General features: G+C 36.7%; 1 protein-coding gene across 1 annotated transcript in view; it reads right to left on the bottom strand.

The window, feature by feature from the left end:
* The window catches only part of HOMER1 (homer scaffold protein 1), a gene marked incomplete at both ends in the record, with an annotated part of 65,523 nt that overhangs the window by 22,001 nt on the left and 30,775 nt on the right, over positions 1-12,747 (bottom strand).

The following is a 12,747-nucleotide window of genomic DNA, read 5'->3' on the forward strand; positions in this document are numbered from 1 at the left end:
TTTTTTAAAATTAATTTATAATTAAAGTTCTAAGATCTCATATTTCAACATCATAATAGTGTTAATTATTCTTCAGTAATATTGGCAAAGAAGCCAAAGATCAAGAACCACAGAGATTTTTTCCATTACTGCAAATTGGATTCTGGTGGTGGGGTTTATTGAGCAGCTTATGGACGAACAATTCCTGCCTATAGTTTAGTTATTATCTGAGCAAATACAGGTCTTTAGTTTTCAAAGATAAGTAGTCATCCATCATCTGTAGACTCCATCCTTATACTGAGTATGCAAAGGAAAAAAAAATGTCAGACCTATCAGGTGAATGTATTAGTATTCAAACAGGTCATCATTGTTTACTTTTGTAAAGACAGCAGCGTATGAGGTGCACACCTACACGGAACATACAGAGAGAAAATAATTCCTTTTGTCTAATCAGGTTACTGTTAAAAGCACCATTGAAAACCAATGATTTGTAACTTCGGTCAAAATGACTTTGCATTTAAGGTGAATTATGAGTAATTATTATAGTCTATTTCTCATTATTATAATGCAATATGTTTAATTATATTTTGCATTTAAATTTATAGGTTTATCTGAACTTTGCATATAGAAACAATGAAACATTCTGCCACCATTTTACCCACTAGGTTTCTTTTTTTGCAATTGCATATGCATAGCCCATCCCACAAAAGCATGTTTCAGAAACATGATAATTCTTAGAGAACTTCCTGAGGTGTTCAAAGCCAGCCAGTCATCAAGTAATATTCATTATCCATTCAGATCACATTTACTGTTTCACTAACACGGGATGTCTGATTCTTCCATGCTCCAGCATTTTCTTCCAAATATATTGTGACATCCACATGAACAGGAATACAAGTTCTTTCAGAAGAGGAACGTGGGTTCTTTCAAATTGTTCTAGCATTGCATGAACTATTCAACTAATTAGAAGTGTGCCACCAAAAATTTTAAATTTTAAATGACTAAACTAATAATCCCATTTCATCAGGGAACACTGACTCACATATTAAAGAAGATGAGAACAAATTTTTGAAGCAATGTCTATGCTTCTGTTTCTCTTATCAAATTTTCATCTACAATAGCACATCATATCAACAAATTCTGTGAAAATTCTAGTTCATCATCACATTCCCATTTCTTTCTGGATGTTCTGATCTTGCAAACAAATGACCACACCAACAGGTTCATGCAATTGGCTATATTCAATAGGTCCAATACAGCAGGACAAGTAGCAAACTGTGTGTGACACCAATCCTGCTTACAAAATGTATCATAATACTCATCTTTCCTCAAGAAGAATTACACACACACACAAGACTATATTCAGTTAACACAGCGGATTATAAGCTATGTGTCTTATTATTATTATCACAGAGGTGAACCGTTTGACCACTTCATATCACAATTGAAGACACTAAAAGGGAGATGAAGGGTTTAGCTTGTACTGTGTATACTCACAATGATACAGGTAAGCTTTTATAAGCTCAGAAGATCTCAGAAGACAGAGTACAAATTAATGCTGAGTAACCATGTGAGTGGGTTTCATGGTGTCTCACTTTCACCTTTGCTCAGTACCCTAACCATCCTGACAAGAATCCTGCTCATATCTTTTACAGATAGTGCTATTGCTCCATAAAATAGAAGTATATTACTTAAATCAGTCTGTTGTGTATTGTCACATACAAAACTAACTTTTCAATTACTTAGGATTATCCTGTTTCTTCTCATAAAAGTCCGCATTCTCCAACATAAATACAGTGTGATGGATATCAATATGAGAAAACAAAGAATCAAAGGCATGGATTATTTTTTTGTATTAACATACTTCTTAAAATCATAATCTGATTAAAATAGCCTGCAACCCATTGTAGAAGTGCTGATTTAGCTTTTTCAAACAACATATTGAGAAAAAAAGAAGTATGCTTTGTGGATTATTTTTATTAAAACTGGACTTATTTAGATTTAAATTAATTATTTTAGGAACTGATAAAATGTATAACAGGCTGCTCTCAAACCATACTAAAATTACCTGCATTAAGGTCTATACCTACAGGGCTACACTGGTTCAAATTTATCTACAGCTCCAGAGTAAAGAAGGAGAAAGACAAACTTTAGGCTCAACAGCAATTCTCCCTTAGGATAGAAAACTCTGGGGCTGAGACCTGGGGTGGGAAACATACAGGTCAGAAGCTGAAAGCACATACACAGGTAATCCAAAATCATAACCAAGCCTATGGCTAGCACTGCAGTCCCTCAGGATACGTATAAGAGGGCTACACATACTCTTTAAAGCCTTTTATTTAACTACTGATTGAAATGCTTTTTGCTAAAAGGAATTGATTGCCCTCAGTGTATTAGAGTGCATCATAGGAAATACCAGCAAAGCTCTGTCTTAATGTAGTCTTAATGGCTGCAAACATCTGAAACAAACACAAATATACTTGCTCATCTGAAATGGGAACATGCATTCAGTGGTGAAAGTGATCCAAACAGCAATGCGGCTCCTGACAGAACACCTTTAAAGGTGTTCTGCACTGCAGCTCAAAGAGTAGAGCAGTCTGTGTACACAGGATGACATGAGCACAAACATATTTGCAGCTTAAGGATTTGACATGACTAACTATGTTTTTTTTGCTGTGTTCTGAAAGCCATGCACCCTTTTACTGGCACTACCACGATTTTAATACACATTTCTTCAGTCCTGTCACAGTTAACAACACTGGATTCATGGCACACTTAAAGTTTTAAGATGGTTTTTCAAAAAAAAGAAACACCCTTCACACTTTGGCTTGTTGCCCCTTTCTCATCATGAAAAGTTCTACTGAACGCTTGCAAGTATTGTAGCAGAAGATGAAGCCTAGTAATTTCCTTTGTGAAAATTCTGAGTGTCTGAACACAAGATAACAAGCTGTTTTACAAACAGCTGCATCAGTACTTCTGCAGCAGCAGAGTATAAACCAATTACAAGAGAGAAAATGGGCCTGTAATGGCTAACAGTAAAACAGGAGTATTATTGCTTTCACTGACCACAATGTACAAAAATTATTTCCATAAGAAAGGCTTAGATCATACTGATTGTAAGTAGAATTATCTTCACAGTGTCGACAGTTCATGGGATTGTGAGCACTTCATAGTAAGTAAACATTCCCAGAACCTCTGATCCTTGGTGTTGGCCACCGAATCTCTTACATGGGTAATATCTGAGACTTCCACAGCCAGAACTGTGCCTGGTGTCCACCTTCAAGGCTAAGGCTTCAACATCAGATATTTAACTTCTGTAGCACACAGTACTTTTATCCCTGCTTTAACATGCTCCTACAGCAAAGCACTGTCTAGTATCCTATAGCATAACTGAGACATCCCTGAAAATTAAATTAGGATTCAATGATCTTGCATACCTCTAGGCATTCTGACCAATTAACACTGAGCTGATCTCTGTTCTCACTGGGTATTGGTTACAACTCCAGTAAGTCACCGAGGAATAGCTTTGCTATCTGTCCATCTGTGACCTGAATAGAGTGCCAGAGGCTATAAATGAGAATCTTTCTCTGTGAAGTAGGTCGCTTACAGAAAATTAATCCTAAAATCTCCAGTCACCATGTTTAGACAGTTGGAGAAGACTTGCACAGGCAGGGGCAGGGAGCACACATTAATGAGCTGCATTCAGAATGAAGTTATTTCAAGAGATGCCTTCAAGAAACAAAGAAACAAAAGCAGTCCAAATCAAGAGATGTTTTCTGAGATATTGCTTATTCATTACCTGCTGCACTGTAGGCAATATCAGCACTGTAAAACACGATTTAAGCTTTACTTTAGATTTACAGAAGGGTGTGCAGAATTATGCTTTTTTACTATTGTATGGCTTTATTACTAGACATGTTGCTTTAAACTGAACTAATTAGAAATTGGTTTTCCTACTCTACTGTAGTCACAGTTGCAAACCATTGGTCAGGGGCAAGTACATTCTTTTGGTGTCACTGATCTGCACTATAGAGGTATGACGAGAGTCACTGTCTTGGGATGACAGAAATGAGAAATTTGGTTGAATGGAGACTGGAGTACTTTCACTACAACATTTGGCATCTGGTAATAGTAACTAGCTCCACAAGACTTGATACACATGAATGAAGCAGAGTCTCTGCAGCTGCTGTTCAGATTATAAATAGTGGCTGGAAGCAGACCAAGAGCCTGGTGGAATGGGCACTATCATTCAGCAGGAGAGGAACATCAGCTGGCTGCTAGCAACGTATTAGCCATGCTGAAAGTAAGGAGCAATCCTTTCTGACAGCTGTGCTGGTGAACTGTACAGAGCAGCTCATCAAGCTCAGGGAAGCAAAGGGGACTTGTAATGATTTTGCTCTCTTACAACAGTATCAGATAGCTCTAGTGAAATCAGTCAGTGTTGCTTCTTCTTCCCTTCAGAAACACATTGTAAGGGTTTGAATTTACATCAAATTCTTGGGTGAATCTTGTAAGGAATTCTGCCCAAGATCCTTATGAAATGTGTCATGTGAAATAAAGTCCTGCAAATGTTCTTCCACAGTGCTGTGAGAACAGTTACTGCTCCCAGCTCAGTAACAAAAACAGTAAATGGTGCTGTAAGGAAAAGACAGTAAGCTTTAAAGGGCAACTTAAGATATCTTCATAAATTCAAGATAACACCAAGGTACTAGGCTGGAAGGGTGAGGACTCTGCAATGGGCTACAGTTGCAGTTGATTCCATTCAGATATGGCTTTGTTAGACACAGATGATGACTGCTGGCACAGAGGATGATAGCAGCATGCCACGAAGTATTCCTGAAAGCTCAAAAGAATCCTCTTTTATTCGCACGGGGTTAAAGTCCTCAATTCACATCCTGATTTAGAAAACATTTCAAACAGGCATTTTGGGAATTTCACCCATTTACAGAGATATCTAAGGGTATTTCCTATGGCCAGCTATTCAAAGTGGAAAGCTACTTCACAATAGAAAGAATTTGAATATGATGTCTTTAGAGTTTGTCCTGCTGCTCATCCAAAGTACCACATGCTATGTAGCATGAAACTCAAATTTCTTCCTCTTAAATATTCAAAACAAATTTTGAAATAGAAAAGCTTTGCTCAGGCATTCAATTATACCTAACTAGGAGTCATAGAATAAACAGAAAGCTGAAGGAAGAGCAATGGAACAGAAAGGCATCAGGTCCTACCTCACCATTCCAGGAAAAGGCAACAAAGAAAAATCCTGGTCACATAAAGTTGTACAAAGCTGTTTGTACAGGCCTAACAGATTCAAACACTCAAAAGATGCTGAAGTAGTGAGCTTGAGGGACATGGTCATCTACCATACAGTTAAATCGTGAAAGTACAAAGCAGCAAAAGAGAGAAAGCTACAGAAGGAATGACAGTTTCTGTAGGTAGGAAGCCTAAGAAATAAAAAAAAAAGCAACAAACCAACTATCTCTTCATGACTACTGTTGATTGTGTTTTTATCTGAAGTTGCTATTAACTGGACACACGCAAAAGGAAATGTTATTTGATAACCTGGAATTTATTCTAATAAATGTTAAGTCTTCTCAAAGTTATAATCAGAAGATAATTACCGGGAAATTGCTTTGAGTTAAATATTTTCAGTGAGGACGATGAAAAGCTAATTAATATTCAAAAAAGATTTTATTCTTAATTAGAGCATTCAAAAGAATTTTTAGCAAAGAAAGATAGATACCCTGGGGAGAGAAGTAGGAATATTAACTAAGCATGAAATATCTGCTCTTCCATGTGGGACAAGGAATATTCATATGATCTGAGCGGAGTTACATCAGCACAAAACAAAGGAAACTTAGTTGTGAATCGGCTCTATAGACTGGAGTAACACACACAGTTTAAATGATAAAGTCGTGTTGTAGCAAAAAGGAGGCTCATGAAGCATATTTGAAGTGAGGAGATATTCAGCATCCTTGAGCTCTCAAGTCCTACCTCAGTGCGGATGACAGAAATGCAGAATCTATTTCTGAAATTTGGACGAGAAGTGCCTATGAAGATATTACAACTTTCTCTTTCAGGGTGTTTCATACATGACTTTTCATTTGCATTTAACCTTTCAGTTTGATCATGTTTTCAAGTTCTAAATTATCTAAAGCACACATGTAGCCCATGGACAGAAAAGCTGACTCTTTGGTGTTCCTACAGACAGTTCTCTTATTAGGCATCTCTTGTCTTACACTGCAGAAAGGTCAAAATCTTTGCAGAAGAGACTTGATGGATGAAGCTGACCAAAGAGGTTGAATAATGGCACAGACTCCTTTCAACTCCTTTCACTGTGCGGCACATGACTACACAATGAAAATCAGTGGCTGTATCCTACTTATCTCCTACCACTTAAATTCAGGTTCTGTACTTCATTAGACAGTCTTAATTCATCACTGGACCTACTGAAACCACAAGGCAGACAACTTTTCAGCATCAAAACTTATCACTGAGAAATAGACCTCAATTAAATTATATTATTTTCAAGAAGCAAATACTTCATGGAAACACTTTCCACCATATCTCAGAATTAAATTCTTCTAAAAGATAACAAAGCTAGAGACAAAAATGTCCAAGTATGGTGATGTTCACAGCTTTCTGAAACACTGGAAATCAATTGTAGTAGCCTGGAAAGGCACTCCATGGGATGGAGAAGATTGGGTATTAACACAAAATGAATGCTTCAGCTACAGTCCTTATCCATCAGGGATTTAAATCCCATTCCTACCCATGTTAAAGTGGGGCAAAAAAAGAAGAGTCACTCTTCCACACAGAATCAATGAAGAAACTTTCCAAGCTTCTTGCACTGTCTGCTACTGAACTCTGGATGGATTTATAAAATCCATTCAAACTCTGATTTTCATTAAATTTACACTGTTAGCAATTTAATGTCTTATTTTAAAAGCATATTTATCTTATTAATGTCTTAATTTGAAAGTATGTCTTTTAAACATCATTTCACAATGTGAATGACTTGTGAATATCATGGCAGCACTAAGAAAATCTTAATTTTTTCATTTTAATTTTACTCTTTTACAAAGATCTGATTTTTGTCTTAGTCATTTAATTTTCATACACCAAGGAGACACTGTGTTATCTTTTCATGAAGGTCATACAGCATAAAACAAAATCAATAACTCTGTTTTATAAATTTTAGCCATTTGCAAGAGCAAGCACAACTAATTAATTCCTATGATTTTTCACACAAAACATTAAAACCTTGGAGACCTAAAATTTCATCACATATTCTGAAAAAAATAAAGATTTGTCCTCACTCCTCTACTGAAATTGCTTATCAATATCACAAAGTATTTTATTCTTATACCTGTAATGTAGCTGATATTATTCAAAATTGATAACCAGTCATGTTTTTAGTCCATTTAGTTAATACAGAATATAAGGAACAATTCCTTGCTGTTGCTATGGAGCCGAATATTTCAAATATTGCAACAGAACTAAATTTTCAAAAGCAACCTAAGTTACTTAGGAACTTATGTCTCACTTTCTAAAATGACTAAGTATCTGGCTGTGAAGAAAGTCAACCTGACTAAAGGTGTTTTGGCACTTAATCATTCACTATATAAAAGCAATTACACGATGTGGTTATCAGCAAGTGAGATATTAGGACACAATGACCCTGACATTAAAATGACCTGAATGAAGGCCACTTTCATTCTGTAACTCATCATTATACACAATAATTTAAAGCACTTTAACCTTAAATTCACACTTTGAATCAGTACAAATTAATTTTCCAGAGGCCCTAGGGAGACAAAAGCCTGTTTTCTTCAAAAATCCTACCTCGAACAATGTGCATCGATACAATTCATTCCCTGTCAGTACCATAAAAAATGAAAAGAGTGAATGTGACTGCCCTATGCTTCTCTCAGTCATTTATTGAGTGCTACTCTGGTTCTAAGAATTTCACTGAATTGTGCTATCAATTACATCTCTGTGAATTTGAGCATCTCTCTCACCTTCTCCACAGCCACGCTGTGACAGTAATGTTAAGGAACAGCTCTTTTCCTAGTGAACATACCTCCACCCCTAAGCAGAACAGGGCCCACCGTCCTGAATGTCTCAAGGCCCTATGAATTTGCAGGCACCCCAGATTTCTCTGGTCCATACCAGACACCAAACTGTGAATGCTGTCTGTATAATCAGACAGGCATCTGTAGAGTCTTCCAAAATCACACCAAAAGGCTCTATGCAATCTTCAGGCATTCCCAGCTGAAACCCTTATGTCCATACGTGCTCCACAGTGGCATGTGACAACGTGGCCACCAAAGCACTGCATGTATTTGGGAAGGACTCTGCACAAACAGAAACTATGTCTTATGCCACAAGGACACAGCACGGGCCCATGCAATAACATGTGAACACTGTTTAGATGCTGGCCCCTGGTGTCAAGGCCTGCATTTGGCAGTGTACATGTAGCTGATGAGGCAGCTGCAGCTATAGGCTGATTCTGCAGATATAGCAGTGAAGGCCAGCTTTGCAGAGTGAAGTTAGACAGAACTGCAGCAGAGTGGGCTGAGGAACTACACCACATTGAGCAGTGAGGTGGCTAAAGGCACCTCTCCTGGTCCCATAAACTGAATACCACACAACAGGATGGAGATCCTTTGCAAAAGCCTCTGCTGCATTTCTAGGTACTTCCTCTGCTTAATTTAGTGTGTGTTGCATCTCTGCCAACAACAGCAGGCATTACAAGTGTTCCAATGTGACAGATATACATGTGCTTACACTAGATTTAATGGAACTTTTTTGTCAGTGATACCAGAGGTCACCTTAGTCTCTAAGACCCTCTTATGCTGGTTCCTCTCTTAGTACCACAACAAACTGAATTAAGCAGAACAGCAATAGCACATGCAGGACCTCATAAACCCTCTATGAGGAACAGAAATATCTTCCATAAATGACAAATACAAATATTTGGAATAAAGTGCAATAAAGATTTTGAATGAAGACTATCTGACCTCTACCCAGCTAGCATACTAGTTTATATCACAGTATGAAATAATAATAACCACTTGTGCAATTAATGCCTGAACTACAACTGTCAATTTGCTTGTCCCAGTAAATACAATGATATACATTAATTGTGGAGTTGGTATAGTAGATGAGCAAGTTTACTTGTTGACAACAGTATCATTTTGTTCCATTAAGGGAATAGAAGCTATGTAAAAGCACGGTACATTTAATTAAGTTTCCTTTATCTCCTCTGATAGCCATGCAATTACTTAGAGGGAATAGCCTACATGTACAGGCCAAGCTTAATAATCTACGGATCTGTCAGAAGAACTTAAAAGAACAAGCAGTAAGTGCACATGAATGAATGCACATGAATTCTGTATGACCAGAATAAACCATACTGACTGGGTAGGTTTGAGAAAAACAACTTACTTGTGCCTTGCAAAACTTATCAGTGGATAGAATCATAAAATCAGTGTATCATGAGGGTTAGAAAAGACCTTCAAGATCATCCAGTCCAACTGTCCACCTACCACCAATACTGCCTGCTAAACCACATCCCTTTGTACCACATCTAAATGTTTCTTGACCACCTTCCTGGGCAGCTTGTTCTAATTCCTGACCACTTTTACAGAGAAGAAATTTTTGCTTAGAGCCACTCGTGTTGTTTTCTGTCTCAGATTTTTATAGAGAGTGGAAGTATTAAATTTCCCTTGTTTAAACCAAATCTGAACCCAAGAGACTAAATTTTTTGAACTACGTTGATCTTGTAGTGAAATTTGCTTTTAAAAAAAAAAGAATAAAAAGATGAAATTTGACACATGAAAGTCTGTTTTCCTATGCACTAGGTTAACATCTAGAAGAAGCATTACTGATACAAGTTTCTCTTGCTCCCCTACTATTAAAAAAAAAAAAAAAGTTCTAGAAAAAAACATAAACATATTATTTTCCTTAACTCACGAGTGGTTGCTAGTTTTTTTTTACTCAATCCAGACTTGTGTGATTTATATGACTTTATTTCCTTCAGTCACTTTCCAGAAAAATGCATAGGTCAGATGATTTGGCTCTTAACTCAACTTATAGATAAAAAGGCAATAAATATAGGCTAGTTCTGCCCAATTCAACACTTAACTGAAACACCAGTTTCAAAAAAGAATCCTCCTCTCCGCTTCAATTTACACATTTATTTTCTAACATTGTGAGTTTTATTTCACTTCATTGATTAGTCATCTGGAATAGGAAAAGGGTACAACAAGCAGCATGATGTGAAGATGTATAAAAGTAAGCTTCCCTAAGCCTCTCACTGCACTGAATGAGTAGGTGAGCCCAGCATAGATAATTTCCCAAACTGCTAAAGTAGAATTAAATAATAACACTCAAATCTCTGAAAAATGTAGCAAGATGATACACAATCTATGTTGTCATGTAATTACATTAGTTTTAAGTTTTTACAGTATTTCCTATATGAAATGAATATGTGAGTCCCAGTCATACACAGTGAGTAAAGAACAATTTGCGCTAATTAAGCTATTTTAATGATCAACTTAATATGAGTTGCTTACATGAAAAAGCATTTGGTTTGAGACAAATGAACCAAAATCTTACCTCTACATTTATTCTCACATTTAGAGAGGGAATTTATTTTTTCTTCAGCAAACTAGAGAGTTAAATAATTTACTACTAGCATGAAGCACAATTCAGTTAGGAGCGCATTTGCTTTGTTTTGTTTTGATTTTGTGTGGGTCTTGTTATTGCAATATCCCAAAAGACAGCTTCCAAAATTCTAACTTGAATTTCAAAACTAAAATCTTTGAATTCCGTGGAAGATAGAACATAGTTACACAGAAGTGCCACAGAACAAAAAATGCAGAAGCAACAACCCTACATACAAAGCCCATTACTATGATTGACCAACAGTCATATTTTATTTCTGTGCACTTGAGAAAACACAGGCCTAGACATTCCAGGCATTTTTTTTCACCACATTCACCCAGCTCCAGGTTTCTTCATTTGCCAAATGGCTTAAAAGCTGATACAGAAAAACTCTCTTAAATTCTACATCACTGCTCATTTGTGTCCACCCAATTCATTAGTGACAAAACTTGTTGACTATTCAGTGTAACTGTAGAATAGCTCGATGATGCTTATGCACTGTCAGTTTTCCAAAATACTACTCAGTGACTTGAATTCATTTCATCAGAGTCATCTGTTACGTGGTCAAAACAGTGATCAACACAAACTGCTTTCTGCCTGTATCACAAAATGTCAGTGGCACCTACAGCGATATTCAAGGTATTCAAAAGAAGCGACACTTTAGGTACAAAAAGGTACCCTAAAGCATAAAATGCTGAAATATTACAGGTGATGTTGATCACCATTTAGCTGTGTTCCCCATTCTATTCCTCAAGCTAGCTACTCCACCAGGAAGAGAATGTGTCACGTACTTCATGTTTTTTACATATAAAATATTCCACTTATGTGGTTATTTGTGCCTGCCCTGAAACTTTGCCCACATGTGCAAGACAAAAATTGATACCCTCAGACTTCCACTGCAAAAGGTCTTCCTACCAGAATGCTACAGAAAATCAAAATGATACCCTTCCTGACACAAATATTTTCAGTAACACAACTGCTGTATGTGGGGCCCAAACAATGCTCATGTGCATTCAGGATGCATTCTAGTAAGGCTTACTTTATCAGCAAGCTTTTACTTGAGCTTTCCAGGAGCTTAAGTTATCGTAACAGGAACTAACACCTGCAGAAGGGAGTCAAATGCATGAAATAACCTACCAAGGAGACAGGGCAGTGTGACAGCAATGCCAGGGAGCACACTGCTGTGTTACCTCTGCGAAAAAGAGAAGCACAGCTCTGAATCATAATGTTGGTAGGAGGTACAGTTTTATGCTGGATCTGCTAAAGAGAATATAGTGGATGTAATACACCTCTTCCAGGTGTAGATGTTCGAAAGCTAAAAGAAATACCATCAGATGGCAGATTTATCTGACCAATGTTAGGCACCTATCTAGGATAAAAGGCATTGGGCACAATAGAATAAAAAATTTCCAGGCCCTAATGTCACAGGAAAATGGCAAAATTTCCTGTTTTTCCCCCAGAAAATCCACACCACAGCTTGCTACAAAGGAATTACTACCTTAATTGGGTTTAATTGCATAGCCTACCTATAAGTAGGGGAAAAATCCTTAGTAATGTTAATTCATTTGGCAAAAATTACACAAACAAAGAGCATGATACTAAGAAGCTAGAGTGGGTCTTCTGGATTTAGACATAAAACCAAAATTTTTATTTTATGTGAAAATTAACTGCTCCCAGGCCTTGGTCCTGTGTTTTTTGCAGGCGTGAAAAGTGATCAGTAAAAGCACACAAAGCTAAATAGCTTATGAAATTCAGCCAGCACTACTCCACGTAAAATCTAGACAAAAATTACTTTGATTATGTGTATTATTATTTTTTTTTTTTGCATAAGAGCTTCATTTGAATATGTGACAATTATTCTAAAAAATAAACCAGATACTCATGCTGTATGTTTTTAATATAGAGAGTCTTCTGCTTTTCTCTGCTTTGTCAAACTTTAGTTTTTAAATATGAGTTTTTTTCAAGAAGTGGACATACTAATCCATTTAGTAGGATCCTTTCAATAAACAAAAAGATCAAGTAGCTTTATCAAATTTACCACAATTTTTTTGCACCACACAGACAATCCTATGTTGGCTTTAAATTGGAGAATCAGAG

Source organism: Tetrao urogallus (genome assembly GCF_951394365.1).
Source record: "Tetrao urogallus genome assembly, chromosome: Z".
In the NCBI taxonomy this organism is placed as follows: Eukaryota; Metazoa; Chordata; class Aves; order Galliformes; family Phasianidae; genus Tetrao; species Tetrao urogallus.